General features: G+C 38.1%; 1 long non-coding RNA gene across 1 annotated transcript in view; it reads left to right on the top strand.

Moving 5' to 3' along the window:
* The window catches only part of LOC104911240, a 137,604-nt gene that overhangs the window by 73,405 nt on the left and 43,303 nt on the right, over positions 1-20,896 (top strand). The window contains exons 10-11 of the long non-coding RNA XR_002115423.2: positions 5,713-5,816; positions 11,684-11,774. This is a non-coding gene — a long non-coding RNA (uncharacterized LOC104911240). The remainder of the gene's footprint in view (positions 1-5,712; positions 5,817-11,683; positions 11,775-20,896) is intronic.

Below are 20,896 nucleotides of genomic sequence, written 5' to 3'. Positions count from 1 at the left end.
TTGTGCCCTGTCATCACTTCTCAATGTTTGAAGTGAGAAGTGCAGTTTAATAATACAAGCCAGTAGTAAATGGTCTTGAGGTTTTAGAGCTTGGACAGTATAGGATTCTTTTTCTAATAAGCAACAGCAGCAACACATTTTAATCAAAATAGAGATTTGACCAGGAGCAGGAGACAGAATATGTAGAAAAAAGTACAGGAGCTCATACACACATTTTTGTGCCAAGATAATTCCTGATAGCAAAATTCTGAACCTGATGGATATTTTATGAATGCATGGCCCTGCTTATTCTCAGCAATGTCATCAGTTATCATTGAACCTGAAAGGAAGACTAGACTGACCTTTGCATTGGCAGCAATGCAAATGAAAAAAGACACCAAAAACATTTATGGTGGTTGTAGCTGGTCAACATCTACTTCTTTACAGGGCTTTGTGCAGGTAGACAGTACTGTCTAGGAGATGGGAAACAAAATGATGAACAAGATGGTATGTGGGAAAAATGTAGATTTTATTTTATATTTGTGAGCAAAACGCAAGCAATATTGAGGGTCTGTAGTGCATAAAAGCATTTTGTTTGTGAAACTATTTGGGTTTATAGCAGAAATAATTCTAACTCAGAGGATACTGAACATTTGCCCTGGCTGGGTACGGCAAAATCCCAAGCACTGCTAAATTTTGGGGTAATCTCAGGATTCCCTTGGAGTAACTTACTGCTTAATTTCACGTTAGGGAAAAAAAAAACAAACAACTAAACAATAAAAAAAACTTTACTGGTTTACATACAGTGTCAAGCCTCGTATTCCACCACTGTCCTGGTTTCAGCTTGGATAGAGTTAATTCTCTGGTATGGTGCTGTGTTTTGGATTTAGGATAAAAATAATGTTGATAACAAGCCAATGTTTTGCTGAGCAGTGCTTTCACCCAGCCAAGGATAGTTCAGCTTCTCACATTGCCCTGCCAGTGAGGAGGCTGGGGGTGGGGTGAACAAGGAGCTGCACTGGGACAGAACCAGCTAATCAAACTGGCCATAGGCGTATCCCATGTCATATGACATCATGCTAACTTGGCTAGTGTAGGGTGGGGTACTGCTCCAGGACTGGCTTGGTCTCAGTCAGCAGGTGGTGAGCAATTGCATTGTGCATCATAAGTTTTTGTATTCTTTTATGATAATGATGATTACTGTTATTGCTTTCTCCTCCTTTTCTGTCCTATGAAACTGTCTTTATCTCTACCCATGAATGAGTTTTATCTTTTAGTGATTGTTTCCCCTATCCCTATGGGAGAAAGTGAGTGAATGGCTGTACAGTGCTGAGCTGCCTGCCAGATTAAACCAAACTACCACCAAGGCTGTTGGCATTTTAAAAAAGCTTTAGAGCTAAGAAGTAATAAATGAGTCTCAAATAAGATGCTGCACACTTAATATATTTATGATTGCTGCCATGCACCTTCCTAAAGAATAATGGGATCTATTCATCTGCCTGTGTGACTAAGTGATAAAGTGTGTCTTTGATCTGCTGGTACAGACTTGTGCTTGTTACAGCTGGCCAAGAATAGAGATTTTTTTGTTTTTTGTTTTTTGTTTTTTTTTTCTTTTTCTTTTTTTCTGTGTTAAACAAGATCATTGGTATCTTGTTTCAGGAAGATTTCACTGGAAGTTTTTCAGCACTGCAGGGATGGAGAGGTCCCTTGGAAGCTCTTCCTGCTGCTGTCTAAGTGAAGCTGCAGAGAGATCTTTGCCATGTCCTTTTCTAACTCCCATAATCTGTAAACTTGTGTGGTCAAAGTATAGCTAACATGGTAGAGAGGGTTTGTGATCTTGTGACTGCACTAGTTGCCGTTTCCCAGAAGAAAACTAGCTTTATCTCCCTAATCCTTTTGCTGGCAAGCAGGACATGAAAAATGAAGTTGAGACACTGTACCTATTTATTGCTTAATTTTTTTTCCATAAATTCTAACCTTGTGGTTAAAAAAAAAACCCGAACATCCAGTAATTCTCAAATGTAAACAAGGAGAAAAATAATACTCCAGAAAGCAAGAGCTTGTAAGTATTCAAACCCTAAATATGTTAACACAGCTGTATGTCACGTGACCCATCTCAGTTCTGACACAAAAATATGTAAAGTGTTTAAAAATGTCCATAGTATTGTGATTTTCTGATGATCTCCAAGTGGAACAAGCGCAATACAATGGTTAAAAGTCCAAATGGAATGAATGAACAGTTGTGCTGAAATTACATAAACTACCCTTTTTCTTTGGTAATATTTAAAAAGCTTCTACCAAAGTCCTGCCATCATAATTCTGTGCAAGGTAGATGTCTTTTAATGATAGCCCTGAACAAGAAGCATTACATCGTGGTATAGTACATAACCTGATTATTCTTGTTTATAACCCTAATATCTTGTCTGTCTTTATCTGGTAATTTCTGTGTAGTTCAGTGAGTGAATCTGTGAATCTGGTCAATGGCTGAAGTCTTGTATTGGCAGCTGTCAGCTCTGGCCCTGGCTGTAGCTGCACTAGGCAAAGCAGAGGTGAGAATACCAGTTGCATTTGAACAATTTGGATAAGTGCAGGACGTTATCAGTTCATTTTGGACAAGAAAGAGAACAAAAGAAATTGAAGTGTCTTCAGTAACACTTAAAATACAATTTTAATTCTAAGCAATTTGAATATCAATATAGTTGCACTTAGTGATTTCAAGCAAAAAATAATGCCATTTTCAATTTTTCTTTTTTTCTTCATTTTTTTCTTTCTCATCTCCACTACTTGTTCTTTAGGTTAATTTTTTATTCTTTTTTTCTCTTAAAATGCATTTAGAAATATATCTACACTGATTAAATTTGGATGTGTATATTTGGGGGCAGGGACTGCCTGATTCATCCATTTGCTCAGCATGTGTGAGTGACTGTTATTACCTGACAGTGTTACATAGTGCTTCTATGTCACATTAGAAATCATTGCTTCTGATAAATAGATCTACTATATAAGTAGATCTACAATAATACATAAATAGATCTAGAATATATTTTCCTACTGCTCTGTCATTACGGCACCTCTGTAGATGTACGATACTTGCAAAATGAAAGGGCCTTTCCTTCACAAACCTTTTTGAATTCAGACCCTTGAATTTTGAATTTTGGATAGTCCTGAATCAACTTTGTGCATCTAAGTGGCAATGTGCAGAAAAAGGCATATAATGTGGAAGTGAAGGGAAATGGCCCGAAGGCTACTGTGAGATTTTCTTCAGGACTCTTCTGTTAGTCAGACAGACAGTCTCCTGAGCTGAGGTCCGCTGAGGCTTCACACATACAAACTTTTTTAAGAGTGCATACTGCTGTGAGTATATTTGTGATAGCATCTAATAACTTGCACCTAGATGGTAGGTTATTGCTGTTTGAAGAAGTTTTCTGTTTCAAAGAAATACATCTTGTAGTGCCTAGGACGGTGAGAGAAAAATATGCAGTGTCAAAAAAAAAAAGTCATTTCTGGTATTAAGCAAATTGTTTTGCACAATTCAATCCTTACTACAAGAAAATTTCATCTAAGAAGAATACTGCTGGTGATAGGAAGGAGGCAAAACTCATCAGGGTTGTGTTTCTCTTCTACCTCCTCTCTTGATGATTAAGTTGTTAATTTGCAGTAGTGGAGACTAAAGCTCCAAAGATCTAGATCCTGTTATCCTCTCTCTGAGCAGTATGTGAGCAATTAGCAGCAGTGAAGACTACCACAGTGTGCTCTCAGTTGTTCCTCTTCACAGTTTTTCACTTCCAAGGAACAGTTTTGTACCTTCTCTGCTATGTGAATGTGCCAGGCCTTTAAAGATATTCTTAGGCTTGATGGTGGCCCCTTAAGCACTTAAACATGCAAAGTGAATCAGTTTGAGCTCCTCAAAGCCCCCCAGTACCTGGTCACTTAAATGAAGTTGGGTAAGAATTCAAGTCAGTGCTCTGTCTGTTCAGGATAGGAGTCTGAATGTGGGTCCCTAACTCCTTAGGTGAATGTCCTAGCAATTATCCTTCAGATCACTACAAAATGGAAAAAGTCCAATAAGCCACATCATGCAAAGTATGTCAGTAATAGTTGAGAGACAGTGAGAATAGAGTAAGAACAACTCTCCTATGTTGTGTTAATGGTAGTCACTTGGGAAGGTGGAGCAAACCCTATTACATTTTACATGGCATGGAATAAACTTCCCCAGTAAAACATAGGAATGAATTGTATATTATGTCATAGAGAACAATCCTTTTGCAACAGTTTTGTACAATTTCCCCTAATTTTCTTGCCTTTTATGTTTGAATTTGCCAAATGTTTACATTTTCCAAAAATGTTTCCTCTTGAGACATATGAAACATTTCACACTGAAGGAAATATAGTGGTCTGGGTGGAGATGGTATTAATTTTGGTGTGGAAACCTGGAAAAAATTGCAAGTTTGGTTCGGTTTGAACCAACATTCTTTTTCAAATGTTTGGCTTGGCAGATGAACTGAAAAGTTGGTTATTTTCACAGCCCTAAGCCCTTTTTTGCAATTAGACCCCTGCATTTTACAAAGAAAATTGTGGTATAGTCACTGGAGCTGTTCACCTATGGCACAGTGGCATGAAATGGAAGTCCCACTAAAATGTAGGAGTGTCTGAAGATTTTAGAAATGCAGGAGCTCTAAAGAGGGATTGAATGATGGCATGCACAGTATGTGTTCTACTGGTCTTTCCAAAAGCACTATTGTTTTCATGGATTCCCTCTGTTAGTTCTTGCCAAAAAGATACCTCCGATGCACGTCTTTATGGGAAATACAAAAAAGAGGAGAGTTCTTGACTTGTGTGCATTGTTAGCTTGGAACAGACATATTCCTTTCTCTAACTTTTTCATTTCATGATGTAATGAGAACATTTTAAACCAGGACAAACAAACAGCAAGTGCCAAGCTTTTTCCAAAAAGCTCCTTATGATCAAACATACCCATCCATGCTTTTGAATACCTCATAATTAAACATGCCTAAATGGAGACTTAATTTGAACATGTAAATTAATCACATGGTATAACAATTGAAATTCATAACCGAACATCCATTAGCAGACAACGCTGTTCCTCATTCTTTTGTCTGCATGTTTATAGTAATCATGCAATAGGATTTATGGTGCATATCACCCTTTGAAAATTAATTCTGAATCAACACAGGAGATGTGTTCCCATTTCTATTGTATAGCTTTGCTCTAAAAATGCAAATAATTGCAAATTAAGCCCCAGATGTCTAAAGAGCAGCAGGAGTAACCATTTATTTGATGTATGATACACAACATGTCATTTCCCTGTCACTCCTCAATGGGTTAAATGAGTTTCATCGTTTGGACATTTTAGGAAAATAATAAACAATGTAGCTCATCCAAAAAAACAGCTGCTGTTTATTTTTTCCTTTAAAAACAAACAAAAAGAAGACAAAGTTATTTAAAATTTGTTTTCAGTTGCCTGCTAAGGAAATAAGTTTACATAAACCTGATTTCCTTATGAAAAATTGTGAATTTACCTTCTGATGCAATTTAGTAAAAGCCAAAATTTATCTGTGCATTTAGCAACTACTGAATTGCTGTGGTGGGCTATAATAAGTATGGATAGATGGGAATTAGGTCAGTGGAGAAAACACAAGCTGCTAAACCTGTATGCACATTATCTTAAAGATGCTTATGTAACGAATGTCTGTGTTTGCTTGTGTATTTCAGTGTATGTTCATGACAGGCCATGAAGCTATCCCCAACAGGCATTTGAGAAAGACAAATCCCCAGCATGTTTGCACGTCAATTAAGCAACAGTAGCACTTCTATTGGTAAGAAATGAATTTATTTGCTTAACTCTGTTGGACTCAGATTTCACTGTAGGGCCCAGTCTTCAAGTGGAGTTTGGTCAGTATAGCCCCCGCCTTTATTAGATGTTAGATCAGGCCTTGATATTCTTCTCCATCAGCTAGTGTTTACTCAGGTGACAACACTGCATTTAGTTTTCTTACCTATGCAGCAGAAGTTCTTTGCAACTGAAACCCTGCACTGGCTTTATTGTATAAACCCAGCTTTGTGCTCAGTGTCCTGCTTCCTAATGTGCTACACAGCTGTCTTGGGCTCTTGGCTTCATGCCATCTTCATGTTACTCCTCCCAGTAGGTCAACCGTTTTCACTCTGCTGTTCTGTTAATGCCTTTTATAGAACCACCTTTTTATAGTGCCTCTTGTAGGAAATGCTTTTTCTGCAATGCATCTGAATCATTTACAATCTAAAATGTTCCCATATGCAGCTTAAGCCTAAAGGACCTTATTGCCCTATTCCATATGGTAGCATCATGCAGTCAGACAATGCATTGACTTGTGAGGAAAATAAATAAACTTTTTTTAAAGAGAAGGCTCTCATTCTCATGTACTTAAATACCTAACTCTGATGAGAAACATTTGGAAGACAAACATGAGAACTTGGACTGTTCAGTTATCAAACTGGAGCCTAGACAATGAGGGAGAGCTATACTGGACAGAGTACTAAGTACGAAGATAGGAAAGTGTAAAAATGCAGCAAAATGGCTTTGTGATAATTAGTGGAAAGGAGGTCACAGCCTGTCTTTCTGTCCTACACAAGCCTCTTATTTATTATTGTGGCATGACAGCATACAGCTCTGAGTTTTTAGTGGACTATTACCATTTCTCAGTTGTTTTTGCTTTCTCTTTTCTCACAGTAAGATGCGACTTAAATTCCTAAACTCAAAACCCCAAAAAATTCAACCCACAAGCCCCAGTGGTATTTGAAGTTTATGTATTCTTTAACCAAAGGCCTTTGCATAACCAGGAACTGGTACATTCTTTAGTGAAATTCTTGAAGCTTTGGGCTTAACCACTGCTTCTTTCAGTGAGGTGCTTGAAAACATGTCAACTATGTAGCTGTACTGGAAGGCTGTGTGGATGAGGTATGTCCTTTTTCTCAAATTGACTGACTAATGTCAAGCTCCAGACTGAGGCAGGTTCTTGGCTTCCAGTTTGAACAGTCCCATGGTGATGTCAGAATTTTGGTGTTTATACTTAAACATTTTTTGTTATTATCATTATTACAGAGAAAAGCTGAAAATTTGGCATGAATTAATCTTATACAGAGATATCTGCTGGAGTAAGCAGAGAACTTTCTGAGTTTGTATAAGTTATTAATTCTGAAGTCTTTATGTAGTCTGCAGCAGTAGACTTGTGTGTAGACAGGAGAAATTCACAAACTGGGCAAAGAGACTTGGTTTCTGAAATAACAGAAAGAAATGATACAGCAACATCCTTGCTGGAAGGAGGGCTAAAATACTGCTTAAATAGACTTGAGAGAGACAGAAACATACAAAGGGTTTATAAGGCTGGAATTAAACAAAACTAAGTGGGATTTAGAAATGTACTTAGAAAAAAATAATCCTGAAAAGGAAAAGACAGTCTTCCTTTCCACCCAAAATCAAGAAGGAACACTATTAAAATGTTCTTAAAGTATTCAGTTTCTTTTAACAACGCTCATGATACACTGGGCAGTCCAACATGATCCTGTGTGTATTGGCAAAGCATAGTAGCCTTTTGGATACAGAAACTTCATCTAAGTGTGTTTCAGATCTATGTGTGATAAACCTTATATGTTAAATATGGAAAGTTTATCTACTCTTTAAAACACCAGTTGTGTTTCACATAGTGAACCAAAATAATATAATGGTATTAGGCTTCTTGGCTCTTAGCTGACTTCTCCATTTTTCTCTACAGTGTGACGTTAATGAGAAATTTGCTGAAATATTTCTCAAAAACTCCGATTGCTTTTCTTCTAAATTTTCTGTATAATTTTCATTGCCTTCCAGTTTATGGTTGAGAGCACCCTGAAATAAAATCCAAGGCTGCACCTTTTTTCCCCTATATTTTTGACAGTATTCTTGTTCAGATATTAGGAGTGGGAACATGATTAAGAAGCACAGAGCCAGAGTCTAGATCAAGTTAATCTGGGCAGTGCTGTTCTGGGCAGTGGTTCCTTCATGACCTTAGGCAGAACATGTGACCTTTCAATCTCAGTGTTCTTTTCATTAATATAGGGTGATGAGAATAATTTAAGTCTTATCATCTGACACAACATATTTGCTATGGACAAAGGAAATGGTATGAAAATAGCCTTTCTGAGGATTGTTTAAAATCAGAGCATATACATCATATATCATTGAATTATTTCAATTTTATTTATTTATTTTTAATGAAGGAACTTAGTTCTTAATTGAAGAGGCCAAAACATTTAAAGGTTGAATTTGTCGTTTGGAGAGTATTCTGAATTTCAAGAAAACTACCCCCCCACTGTTTCATTATGAGAAATATTTTAAAGGCTTTCCAAAAAGTTTTGTCTTTATACAGAACCACAGTCTGTTTATTTCTTCATGCCAAAGATGAGGTTTGGCAGAGGATTATCCCATACCCTTGCCAACAGCTCTCCTAAGAGCACACTCAGTTAGTTTATATTACTACTTTTGAAAGAGGAAACATTAAAGAAACTGTATTTTTAATACAGTATAAAGGTCCTCTGAAGGCTGAAAATGCCTCCCTCTGGCCCCACCTCCTTGCAAAGGAGTAGGGGAAGTGAGGGAAAAAGGAGTCAGACAGTCAAAAGAACTGCCTCTGTGTGAGGCCTGAGAGCTAGAACAGTTTCGCTCTAACCCTCATTTTCCTGCAGGCTCAGGTTTTCAAAAATTCTTTCTAAGTCTAGTTGTCCAAGTTGAGACAACCATGTCTTCATTTTCAGCAAGTCTGGAACTGTCAACACCTGCTGATTATACTGTGACTGTTTAAGGGAAGGATTTAGAATGCCTCCTGCCAGTCTCTCATCCTAATGCAAGTGCACTTGGTAGATACAGAGGGAGCACCCAGTGCCTTGATCTGTCCATCTGTCAACTCTGTAACCTTCTGAATACAACTGCATTCCCTCTGCAGCAGCTCTGAAAGGTCGTAAAGTTTGTAGTTGTTGTACGTCCAACTCCCATTGTCTTGCTTTTAAAGTAGTATAAGCTGTAGCTGGTGTCTGGAACACTGGCCCTATCTCACATACATTGAGTGACACGACAGCTACATTGTGTAACTTTTGACTTAATATGACGTTCTTCCTACATATTGGGGATAGTGAGACTTGAAGCATCTTACTAAATACGCAGTAGAAACAACTGCTGTTGACTGCACTGTTTCATTTCAGCACAGAGGGTCTTTTTAACACTTCTAAGTCTTCAAGTCTTAGATAATATATAATTAAAACATAGAAGGCCACAGAAATGCCTGATTCAATAGCTATATTATGCACAGTGAGAGAGCATTTCAGGTGATTGTAAAAAGATTTGTGTATTGTAAAAGAGGGGAAAAATGTATATACACATACATGCATGCATGCGTGCATTCATCCATCTGAACTCAGATGGCATTTTTAGAAATGAAATATAAATGTCATAGTCTTCATCCAGCTGAATATTTATCTTCTCCAGGAGTTGTCATGTCAGTCCATTTGTTATCTGTAGTCATGGGTCAATTGTGCATGTGCATGGGCTGGTCAGCTATCAAAGAGAAAGCTAAAGCATGGAAGATGCTAATTTTCATCCGAGTTCCCAAAACTAAAATGGTAGCATTTGATTTTGAAAATTTTCTTCTTTCTTTTTTTTTTTTTTTAAATTAAACTGCCACATCCAGAGTTTCTATTCAACCACAATACCTTTTCCTCCTGGGAGCCAAATCAAAGAATTTTTTTTAGGTCACTAAAATGTTACATAAATGTTAGGGACCTGAATGCAAAATCTGCAGAATCTGATACATGCTAATATGTTGTAATAAAATTTGACTAACCAGTGTTGCATGGATAAGATTCTTTTTTTTTTTTTTTTTTCTTTCTTTCTGTAAGTGTATCTGTCTTAGAGATCTGTCAGAGTTGCACCAGTGTGGGTCAAGCTACATGATTGGGGCCCTTAAGGCTCTGCAGAGAGAGTTATCATTTCATCAGAGATTCAAAGCATTTCTATGATGATATGAAAATAAAACTATGCTGTAAATTCTTCAAGTATTCCATGAAGAAGTTATTTTATAATCTGCAATTATTTTTTGTACTGGGAGAACAAACATGGGAAGCGTCAGTATATGTAGATCCTTCTGTAACTTGTCACTACTTTGCACTGATACTCAAATGGCAGTCCTTGAAGAACTCAATCCCTTTTTATGCTCTAAAATTTTGTTTAGTTAACCTACTGAAAGATCTGAAAGGGAATCAACATGTTCTGTAAACTCAAGAGAGGGGACTGTTTGAAATTCTCACTTCCTTCACATTACAGTTTTGATTTATCACATCTGCATCGAGCCCAAATCCTTTCAAGTTTTATTAAAGTGTTACCTGCAAATGTAAGCTTGTAAGCACAGTTTCTTTTCCACTATTTATTTGGAAAACTATGATTCCCTGACCTTGGAATGAATAAAGTCCCATTTTGAATAAGGCCTAATTTCCTATGATATTGGGCTGTCTGCTTTTCTAACAAGACTCAAGCTCCAATTGGAGCTTTTCCAGTGGCTAGGAAATTCCTAACTGTTCAGTACTAGTGAATTCCCTGAAGGCCTAGTAGTGTATGTTTACACTGAAGCCTTTCCTTATTAGAAACAGTAGTAAGGACATTCTATATACCAATACAACTACTTTATTGCTTCCTGCTAAGAGTATAATTATGTTTGAAGTGTCTGCTTTTATCAGATATGTTTGAAATTGGTGACTGTGTCAAAAATTATTGAAGAGGTAATAGGCATATGATGAGTCATGCAGACAGAACTCAAGTGTAAGGTTTGTTTCCCTGGGATATCTGACACCTGTATTGCCAGAGATATCTGAGCCTCTGTGGATTTTTATTGTCCTATTCCCTCTGTTTCTTAGAGACGGAGAGATAAGAGAGTTTCTTCGGATGTAAAGCAGCATTTCCACAGGATATCAGTTATGACCAATGGAATATATTTCCTGCTGACATTCTGCCCATTTCTGGAATTGCTTTTCATCATGGTGGTCCTTAAAAAATGTATTTATACATACAACTTCATTGCTGGACTGGAAATAAAAGTAAATTGTTTCATTTTTGTTATGTTTCCAAGGTCCTTTGTCATGTCAATGGCCAATAGGCAGGATACAAGTGAGATATCAAGACTCTGTTTAACTTCACTTCTGTTTTTGCTTGCTGTATTTGAAGATTCTCCTTGATTTTATTGCAATAATACTTTTCATTTATAAATTTGGACCTCCTCTGATGTGAGCCCCAAGCATTTCCATTTCTAAGTGCAAAAAGTTAATCCCTGTGTAATTAAAAGTGGTGCCAGTTTCTAACCACAGTGCCTTACCTACCCTAGTCCTTTGGAAATATTTTACTTGCAACAACTTTATATACTAAACAAGTTTGTTTAATAAAAATGTTGTTATGATAACTATAAACAACATATTTTTGACATGACTAATGTTTTCATGAAGTTGCTTTCATTTTCACAGGTCACTGCTTCCTTTTCCAGCCTCACAAACAGTTTTCTCAATCATCTTGGTGCCTCAGCACTTGGATCTGCGTCCTATGATTTGATCTTCTTTTCAGAGTGTTCTCTCATTTGTCTCTGTCCATGTGCTGTTTTTCTGACACTTCTTTTTTTCTTGTGGCACTTTCTGACAGATTTTCTCTATGATGAACTGTTAAAAGAAGTGAGGTACCCAGAAATAAAGTGGAAAAAAAAGAAGCAACTGACCAATAATCTACCTAGAAAGTAAGTAATTTTTCTTATGTAATATGTGTGTACGTGTTGCTATCTTATAAAGTTACATTAATGTTTTTTTGTACAACATAAGGCACATTTTGTAAATGAGCTTAACAATATCAAATTGTAATTATTCATGAATAGTCTCTCTTTTATTGTTAATTATATGCATCACACTAAGCGAGGCTGATAAGTTCATCTGAGGTAACAGTTTATTCCTTTCTCAGTCATCCAGTCTGGATCTCAGCTGCAAAGTAAGTACCTCTACCACATCTTGTTACCAAAATAGCAACCTTCTTAATCCTTTGCTGTGAAGAACAAAGGTTCTATTCAGTCTTTGGAGCAGAAATAGGATCTTATTAATGCACTGGCAACTAAAGTGTTGTTATTTTTGCTAGAAAAGGGCGAAACAGGAATTTGCTGATATATGTTAGATTAAGGGCTGTTATTATTTTGAGATTATTTGGATTGTTAGTTGGGCCTTTCCAATGGCAGTTGAAAATTTACAAAATACCTTTTAATTTAGCATTCTGAGTGAGTTCGGGGGCTACTTCTTCACCTCCAGTTTTTTTGTACCTGTTCTGAAATAACTAAGGGTGTCAATTAAATGGTGTATTGGTTACTGTGCACATGGTAGAATTAGGAGGAAAGTTCTGTTGCTCTTGCCAGGAGTACCGGTCTTCCTGGACCCCATCCACTCATCAGCTAGTGGATCAGAGCTTACACACAAGGCAATAGTGAAGTGCCTGTTGTTCAGCCTTTGAGGATCAGAGGAGATCTGTGCATTAGCTGAGTGTATAGGTTTGAAGAGTTTACGACTGATGTATAAATTTACATTTTGAAGTATTAGATTTCTGATAGCGTTTTATGGAGTCTCTTCTTTCTTTTGAAAGATTTGCAGTCATGTAGTGTTGGGCTGCAGTGGACTATGGAATTTGGAATCCCTGTGGAGTAGGCTCTCTATGCCTCTGGCAGCTCTTCAGGATGAAGGGATGAAGTTGAAATTAGGATTGCAGAGAAGAGCCAGAGGAATTCTACTTGGTGAATTAAATGTTATTGAACTTGAGGACCTGGAAAATGGTGAAGGAAGGATCTGGGTGAGCTCCCAAGTTGGTATGAATGACTGGCATAGAAGGTATTGCTTAAAGCAAGAATAAATGCAGTGTAACTGATCCGTTGAGACCAGTAAATTGGTTCTGAAAATGACTGGTGCTTCATAATTTTTAGTGATAGGCAAATGCCACACTCCCAAATACGTGTGGTCTATTGTGCAATTCTGTGTGGGTGTGGATCTTTGCAGGTTATTGGCCTATGCTCTTTGGCACAAAATGTGTTTGCATAAGTCTTAGCATGTAGAACTTTGGGTGTTTATCTCCATGTGTATGTGAAAGATTCAAGGTTAAACAAGGAAGAACTATCCCAGAAGCTGAGGTCAGCAGAAGTATTCTGGCTAACTGTTACCAGGCCTCAATACTAGAACAGTAGGGTGGCGGTTTCAGTGAACCTTGGTTTGCTGCTTCTTTTCCTTATAGTTAAGATAAATCTTGTGTCTGGCCTCCAGGAGATCAGATAAAGATATGTGTTGGAGTCTGTAGGCCAAGTCTTGTGCCTTGACTGTGGACTTTTATTTCTAACTTGGATTACGTTTCTAGACATTGTTTAAGGCAATTCTGTGTTGTATTAATTGTTATTTTATCCTGAGTTGTGTTCACAAGGTCCCAAAGAGACTGCTGAATTGGATCGGCTGATGCAGGCTCTATCTAAAGTAAACTGGAAATTGAAAAATCAAATTTAGGTGACTTAGTGTGCAGTTACGCAAAAGTGGGAATGCATGTAGAAGCTGCAGTTGTGATGGAAGATTCAAAATAGTATGTGTCCAGATTGGTGTTGCCTGAGGTATTTTAAAATATGTATAATAGGAAAACAGCAGATATTAATGTGAACACTAAGAAATATGGATGAATGTATTACTGGAAAACCAATGGTTGCTTTCTAAGCTCTTTGTTAAAGGAATGGCCTGCTAGGATACAAAAAGGTGAATTATAATTTCAGTGAAGTTATATTATGACAGAGGGAACTTTTTTCCTGGATTTGTGTGGACTGTGGTGGAAAAAACAGACGATAACAGAAAATTTGTTTGAAAGCGTGGGGGGAGCTCTTTGCTTGTACGAATTTTCTATCTTACAGTTAACTCCTAGTGCAAGCTGAGATCCAAAGCACTGCAGATTTTCAAGTTGGTAGTTTCCACTTAATTTAATGTACTAAACTATCTAGCCACTGGATAGGGATGGCAGACAAACTTCCTACTAGGTATTTTTCTATAAGATTTAGGGGTGAAAAAGTAGATAAAAGTCTAGAAAAGTAACAAGAGATGGTGAAACTGCACAAGAGAATAGATGGAGGAAGTGGACAAGTTTCAGGAATAAACCTTTTTAATTCTCACTTGTCCTTTTTGCTCTATAAAAATAGAGCAATATGGGGATTGTAGAAAATGTATCTATTATCTAAGCATTTTATATTTTTCTCTACGACTGAGACAGCTGTAGGAAATACCATGCTTTAGCTGATTATCATGACTGTAAACAGGGGCTTTCAGGCTGCAATACAGAATTTAAATCATCAGCTCAGGTGTATTTTGTGAGGTCCTGGTTTTCCTTATCTAGAGAAGCACTTGTTATCCTAAAGAGTCTGGGAGGAGGTTAGGAAATTAGCAAGAGGAATTTTGTTTGGCATGTGTTGCTTTCATTTTTCATGTGGAGGCAAATCCTGAAGGAACTCATGTCTCTGAGCAGAAGGGCACTTAGCCTTCTAAGAGAGGCAGAACTTGGGATGAAGCTGGAGAAGTGTCAGTGAGGAAGAGCTTTGGTACACAAAGTAAGGAGTTATCATATCAAGAAAGCAAAACTGGCTACCATACTCTGACTTTCTCCTCTATGTGCCGAGCAAGGTTAGCCTTTTAGTGGACAGTGAGAATATTACACAAGATTCATCCCTTGTTTCTACTCCTAGCTGCTTGAGTCACTGAAGATATGTCTACTCAGGGTTTGGCAGGCAGATATGAACTCACTCTGTGTGTGCTCCAAGCTGGCTGGTTGAAAACTGGCTCTGAATGTTAAGCTGCATAGCCATGATTAGCATGTGGCTGAGCCTGAACTAACAAGTCCTGCTGAGAAGCAGAATATGTTAGTTTGGGTATGTTACAGGGTTACGTATGTTACAGGGTTGTTACAGTATGTTACAGGGTTGCAGTTACGTGCTTTAAGATTAGAGATAGCTTTTATCTGGGCATCTTGTAGCATGTGCAGAGGGAATTGGCATTTGCTTGCAAGCTGCCATGGAAGTGTACCCTGAATATGTTAGTCTTGTTAGCCAAACATGCTGATCAGTGCCCAAAACACTGCCCATTCTATTTAAGAAAGCCCTTCAGTAAAAGCCCAGTGCCAAACTCCAGCTTTAACACACAGTGTGTTTTCAGACACACTGTCAAGTCTGAGGCTTGATATACAGTAATATTAGAGGGAAAGACTTAAAACTGTGTTTGAATGGAAACCCAGATGGCCACTAGGAAGGTCTGTGCAGCCATAACAGATGAGCACCTTGAATAAATATCTGTCTGAATTACTTGTCGCTCCCTTGTGGACCATTACACAAACCACTTGCTCTCTTATTTACAATGAATGTAAAGTGCTAATGGTAGCTTATTTACCTGGCATCCTAGACTCCTAGGTCACCTAGGTACTTTTGAAGATCTGTCTCTTTCAAGTTACTTTCTATAATTCATTTTTATGTATCTTATTTTCAGGAAAAAAAAATCTTAATGAAAATGGTGGCCATTTAAACAATTATTTTGTCCTTAGCTGCAGGAGTCCATTAACTACTATGCTCTTGAACCAAATTAAACCAGTGCGTTCTGTATGATATAAAACTATTCTTAACTATGGTAGAGGATCACTGCAGTCATTACATTAATACCAACTATTATCATCCAGGATGCTCATCTGGTTTTACTGAGTTTTGTTAATGAAATGGAAATGTATGATTAAAGTCATCCTGTCTGTCCCTCTAAAGTTGTGCCTGTGAATGAGTCACTGTTTCACAAATGGGTGTTGCCAGACACTGATATTGAATGTGGCTCCAGCAGTCAGAGTTTTGGGTCCAAAGCTGCATTCTTGGAGTCCAGATTGGAACACTGAAATTCCCATTGAAATCTGTGGGAATTCTGCATGGCCAAAGCCCAGCTACCTTTATGGCTGACTGTGGAAGCTCAGAGAGCGATGTAGCTCTGTGCAGTAGCCATTTAATATCTTGAGGGCTCAATATGAATTTCATGCATCTCTTCACTTCACAGAATCATAGAATTGTAGGGTTTGGAAGGGACCTCTGGAGATCATCGAGTCCAACTCTCCTGCTAAAAAACAGTTTCCCTATAGTAGGTTGCACAGGAAAGTGCTTAGTTGCTTGAAACCCAGGAAGGAATTGAAGATACCACATTCCACTGAAACTATGTTTGTTTGAGGTCAGTTTTGTGCCCTCTGCTGTCTCTGGACGTGACGCCTTCTACTCAACTGGTGAAATTGCAGCTGAGGTCTCCATGCTCACTGGACACATGAAGTACTTGTGCATGGCTAGCCCCAGCATGTCAGTCAGCTTGCCCGCTCTGCCTGCTGCAGTGGCCCTGGATAGCTGCACAAAGGGTTGAATTTGCTTCATTCTTTTTTCAGATATACAGACGTTTGCATGGCTTTAAGTAAATAGTTCCCAAAGATCTTTGAGTAGAGCTGCCCTTAGAAATCTGTGTGTTATGGGCAAGGTTGACCCAATAGTTAACTTGTTTCACTTAGGAAATAGAGAATTGGAGAATTTCACATCTGGATTCAAGCTCTTTATGGCTACTGTCCCCTCATCTGTGCCATGGACTGTTCCCTAGTCATAGCTCTTTACTTTTCCAAGCTTAATTTTTCATGTAGTCCCCTTAGGGGCATTTGTAAAAGTAGGAGGGCCAGACTAGTATTTGTAATAAAGAGAAGTATCGTCATTGATGTCAGTGCAGCTGTGTCACTTCACATTTGCAGGGGATCAGGCCTGTCCACAGGGACAGTCTGCTGGGATCGAGGGTAGGGGGGCAGAGAAATGGCTGTGTTTAGCATTTTGCAAAGTGACAGACAGTAGTCAGACACGTTATAAAACAGTATTGCAGAGACAGTTCTGTGTGGACACTTGAGTCTTGATTTACTCCTGGTCATTGTCCTGATATGCCATGGTTTTGAGACAATTTTAAAAACAATAATATATGTACATCTGTCAAGATAATTGGCTGAGACCACTTCTGTCTGGACACAGGATGCCACTTGGGGCATAGCTGTTTTTGTGCAGTTGGGTAAGCCAGCAGTGGAGAATCCAAGGCTGATTGCTCTGTGATACCAGATGTATGACAACATGTAGATTTGAAGGAGCATGACCTCACCCAGCTCGTTAAAGCTTCCATATTCTTTACCTACCTTAATATATATTAAACATTTTTTAAAAGTTTAAAAGTTTGAGTTTAAAACTGACTTGAAGGAAATGTGAATGAAAGCTCTGAGTAAGGACAGAGGAGAACCACATCTTCTCATATGCAAAGGCGAGTAGAGGAGGGAGAAAAAGCCAATTGGTAATAATAACACACCCATTCTGAGATCCACTAGAACTGTTCTCAGAATTCTGCCTGCCTGGTGCATTTCTTCTCCTGTTCTCATTTGAACTGTTTCTCTAGAAATCGGCAATTGGAAACACATATGAAATAATTCTCTTTGCCAGGTAAATGGGAACAATAGTGGAGTGGGAAAGAATGAATCACTGCCATTAACAAGAAAACTAGGATTGCTCTCATCATCAACACAATGCAGTGTCTATTCTCAAATGTCAGGGCTAATAACTCACCATTTACAAATTAGATTTAACCCCCTCCCACACAAACCCACATCGTCCTTGCTAACCTTCAAGCTTAGGTCATAGCTGCCTTTCTGAGAAGGCCACCAATAAAACCTTCAAAATACATCTTCTCCAAACAGTCTGACTTCTTTTAGGATTGAATACTCCTTCTCTTTCTCCTTTGGTTGCTGTTTTAGTTATAACTGCGTCACTGAAAAATGTGGAAATGTCTTTGAAAGCCCTAATTATTCTCAATGTAACAGAATCATTATCGTCAACAAATAAAATGAATAATACAACAAGTAAGAAAGATTCCAAAGTTTTGGTTACCTTAATAAATTCCTAAACAAGAAGGAACTCAGAGATCTTTATCCAATGCAACCAGAAATTATTAATGCAGGTGGGAGTATCAAAAGCCTGAGTGTTTCAGCTGGAACCTTACAACTTCTACTGAGATGATGTTTTTCATCCTATGTTCTGATGGATTGTAACTGTAGCTGCCCAGAAAAGATGTAACAAGGATGCCAGTTTCCTAGATAACCATCACGTAGGTGTAGAACCTGTGATGCTGTTAATTTCAGATGCTCATCGGGATATTAATAGCCTCCTTACTTTGAAAGTAATGGGCTTGTTTGAATTCTTGAAATACAGGAAACATTCAGGACATGTTTTTTCAGCCAGGATGTTTTTTTTATAGTGGAGCTGAGACAGGTAACTTGAAAAAGGACACAGAAACAGATCAGGCTGATTAGTAAAGTCTGCTGAACAGATTCTGCTTGCCCAGTCCAAGACAATCATTTTCTCTTTCCCTGCAGACTGAAAATTCTTGAAAGTGGGGCGCATGTAGTTCTTAACACAGCTGCTTGCCGGGGTGTGTGCTTTGTGTGGGGGATCTATCAGCAGCCTGGCTACCTCTGTGTGATCTTGGGTAAGGCCTGGATAAAAATCAATGCCCAGATTGTTCTGTTTTACCAAATGTGTTGCCTAAGGCCTGCTAATTAATAGAATGTCTAGGAATGTCATACATCTATTGAAAAAAAAGCATCACTTGAAAATTGCTATTGTTTTAACTGAATGTTGTCATTTTCACATAATGACCGATATCTCAGCCTACCAGCCTCTTTGAAAGAACAAACTGGAACATGGGAAAACTGGCCACTCATAGGGAAACACTGTCTGGTTTTAAGTTATTTTTTAACGTAGGTCTCACAGAGCCATAAATGCTCCCACATGTTGACTGGGGGCCTTATCCTGAAATTCAAAAGAGCATTTCATTCTTTTGAGTTATTCCATCATCAGTTAGTGCCTAAGGCCTACTGTAAACAGGGGTTGCAGAATTGGCCTGATTTTGACCTAGCAATAGAGCATAACTCTGTGAACATTTGCTGGAGATACGGCAGTTAGTAACATGGTCAGACCAGTTGAAACTCAGAGGTTGTGCTTGGCGGTAGGCATGCAGGACTGTCTACCAGTAAATGTTTGCAGAATTGGGCAGTAGGTGGTCCTACTTTATTTGCTGTTCTAACAGAAGTCTGGTACTTGTTATTGAGTGAGTTTGTTCCTCTGGGAAAGGTGGGTGTAACTTGTCAGGACATGAAGAATAACTAACCTCAGACATTTGGGAAGTTGTGTGTGTGTGTATGTGTATTTTGATGCATATGATTTTGTTATGTAAAATAGTGAGGCTCACATCCTTCTCTGCCTGATCGTGCCCTCTTGTGGGTTTCTGTGCCTTTCTTTTGAAGAAGGGTAGCTCATATGATGAGGTGAGAAAGAAGATGAATAGAAATAGAAACTAGGAGGAATCAGATCTTCAGCTGAGTAGTTATAAGGGCTTCTAGAATTCAAATGTATTTTATGATATGTAATTGGGATCATAGAGGAAAAATGCATATTATTTAAAAGCTAGATCTTGATTTTTACAGAATAATTTCCCAGGATTTAATTCTGTATAATAAGAGGCATTTTATATTATATCCCTCTGAAAGAATTTCTTAAATACATCCCCAGCTCTTAGAAGAAGCTAAAATCCTTCTTTTCCTTCTGAATGTATCTCCTGGATTGGCAGCTGGCTTTCCTGTGTTTTGTTTCTATCAGTGAATTACAGCCATGTTTTGAGCTAATGCTATTATTTTGAAGGTTTCTTATATTGAACACTCTCTCAGTTGGATTGTTTGGTGCTAGATTTTCTGGGAACCCAATATAGATGATGGCATTTTGGAGGTGAAAGGAAGCAGTGGGGAATGAAAGAGATTATCTTTTAATCTCTCAAACACAGCTGTAGTATCTCTGCAACATTGTGCATTAAGTACAGTATGCTGGTCTTGGCTTTCATGAGAGTTCTGAAAGAATTTTGTGTGCTACACAGTCTGATTGACAAAGAGGTTTTCTGTCCTCACATGACCTTCTTTTAATTTTAAAAAAATTCAATAAAAGTTCAGCCACACAGCAAGGAATGAATTTAAAGACTGCACACCATGTGATAGTGGTAGAACTTTCATAATAGCCATCATATTTGTTGGTTTAAAAATCAACTTCATTGTCATACTTAATAGTTTGCAGCTGCTGCAGAACACAGGCAAATTGCTATGTATGTATCAGTTTTAAATGCAAGTAAGATCCACTGACTAGGGCAACTTGGTTAGTTTTTCCTATCTATTGGTAGTATTGCTGATCATCATCTCTACGTGATGAGAGGAATTCATTGCCACATTTCAGCACTGCTGAGCTGAGTATGTGATCTTGGAAGTAAAACAAACTTGTTTTCAACGGTGTGCCAAACTATACTCCATGAAATCCCATTTAAAAGGCTTTCAGGGTTGTGTGTAAGTAGGTGAAGTCCCTCTGCAAATCTGTGGGATATCATCATCATTGATTTAATCAGTAAGGTAAGTTACATAAAAGATATGAAAGAAAAAGAATTTATCACCTAATGGGTTACACAGAAGCCATGACCGAGAAGATTATCAGCTAAATTCTCTACCAACATACAGCTTGTGAAAAGCATTTGTAATATGTACCGGGTTTACATCAGATGGAAGAGGTAGGTAGCTGGAACAAACTCTATCCATTGTGCTTATGAAGATGGTTAAGGTCAAAGGGCCAAGTGGGCCAAGTGTAGCAGCAGGCTAGGGGCAATCAGGAGAATATGTGAAGTGCCCTCCTGAACTAAGGGACATTCAGAATCCCCCTAAGGTATTGTACTTGGTGAAAACTGAAGG

Source organism: Meleagris gallopavo, chromosome 5 (assembly GCF_000146605.3).
Source record: "Meleagris gallopavo isolate NT-WF06-2002-E0010 breed Aviagen turkey brand Nicholas breeding stock chromosome 5, Turkey_5.1, whole genome shotgun sequence".
Taxonomy (NCBI): domain Eukaryota; kingdom Metazoa; phylum Chordata; class Aves; order Galliformes; family Phasianidae; genus Meleagris; species Meleagris gallopavo.
This window is presented reverse-complemented; position numbering and strand designations above follow the sequence as displayed.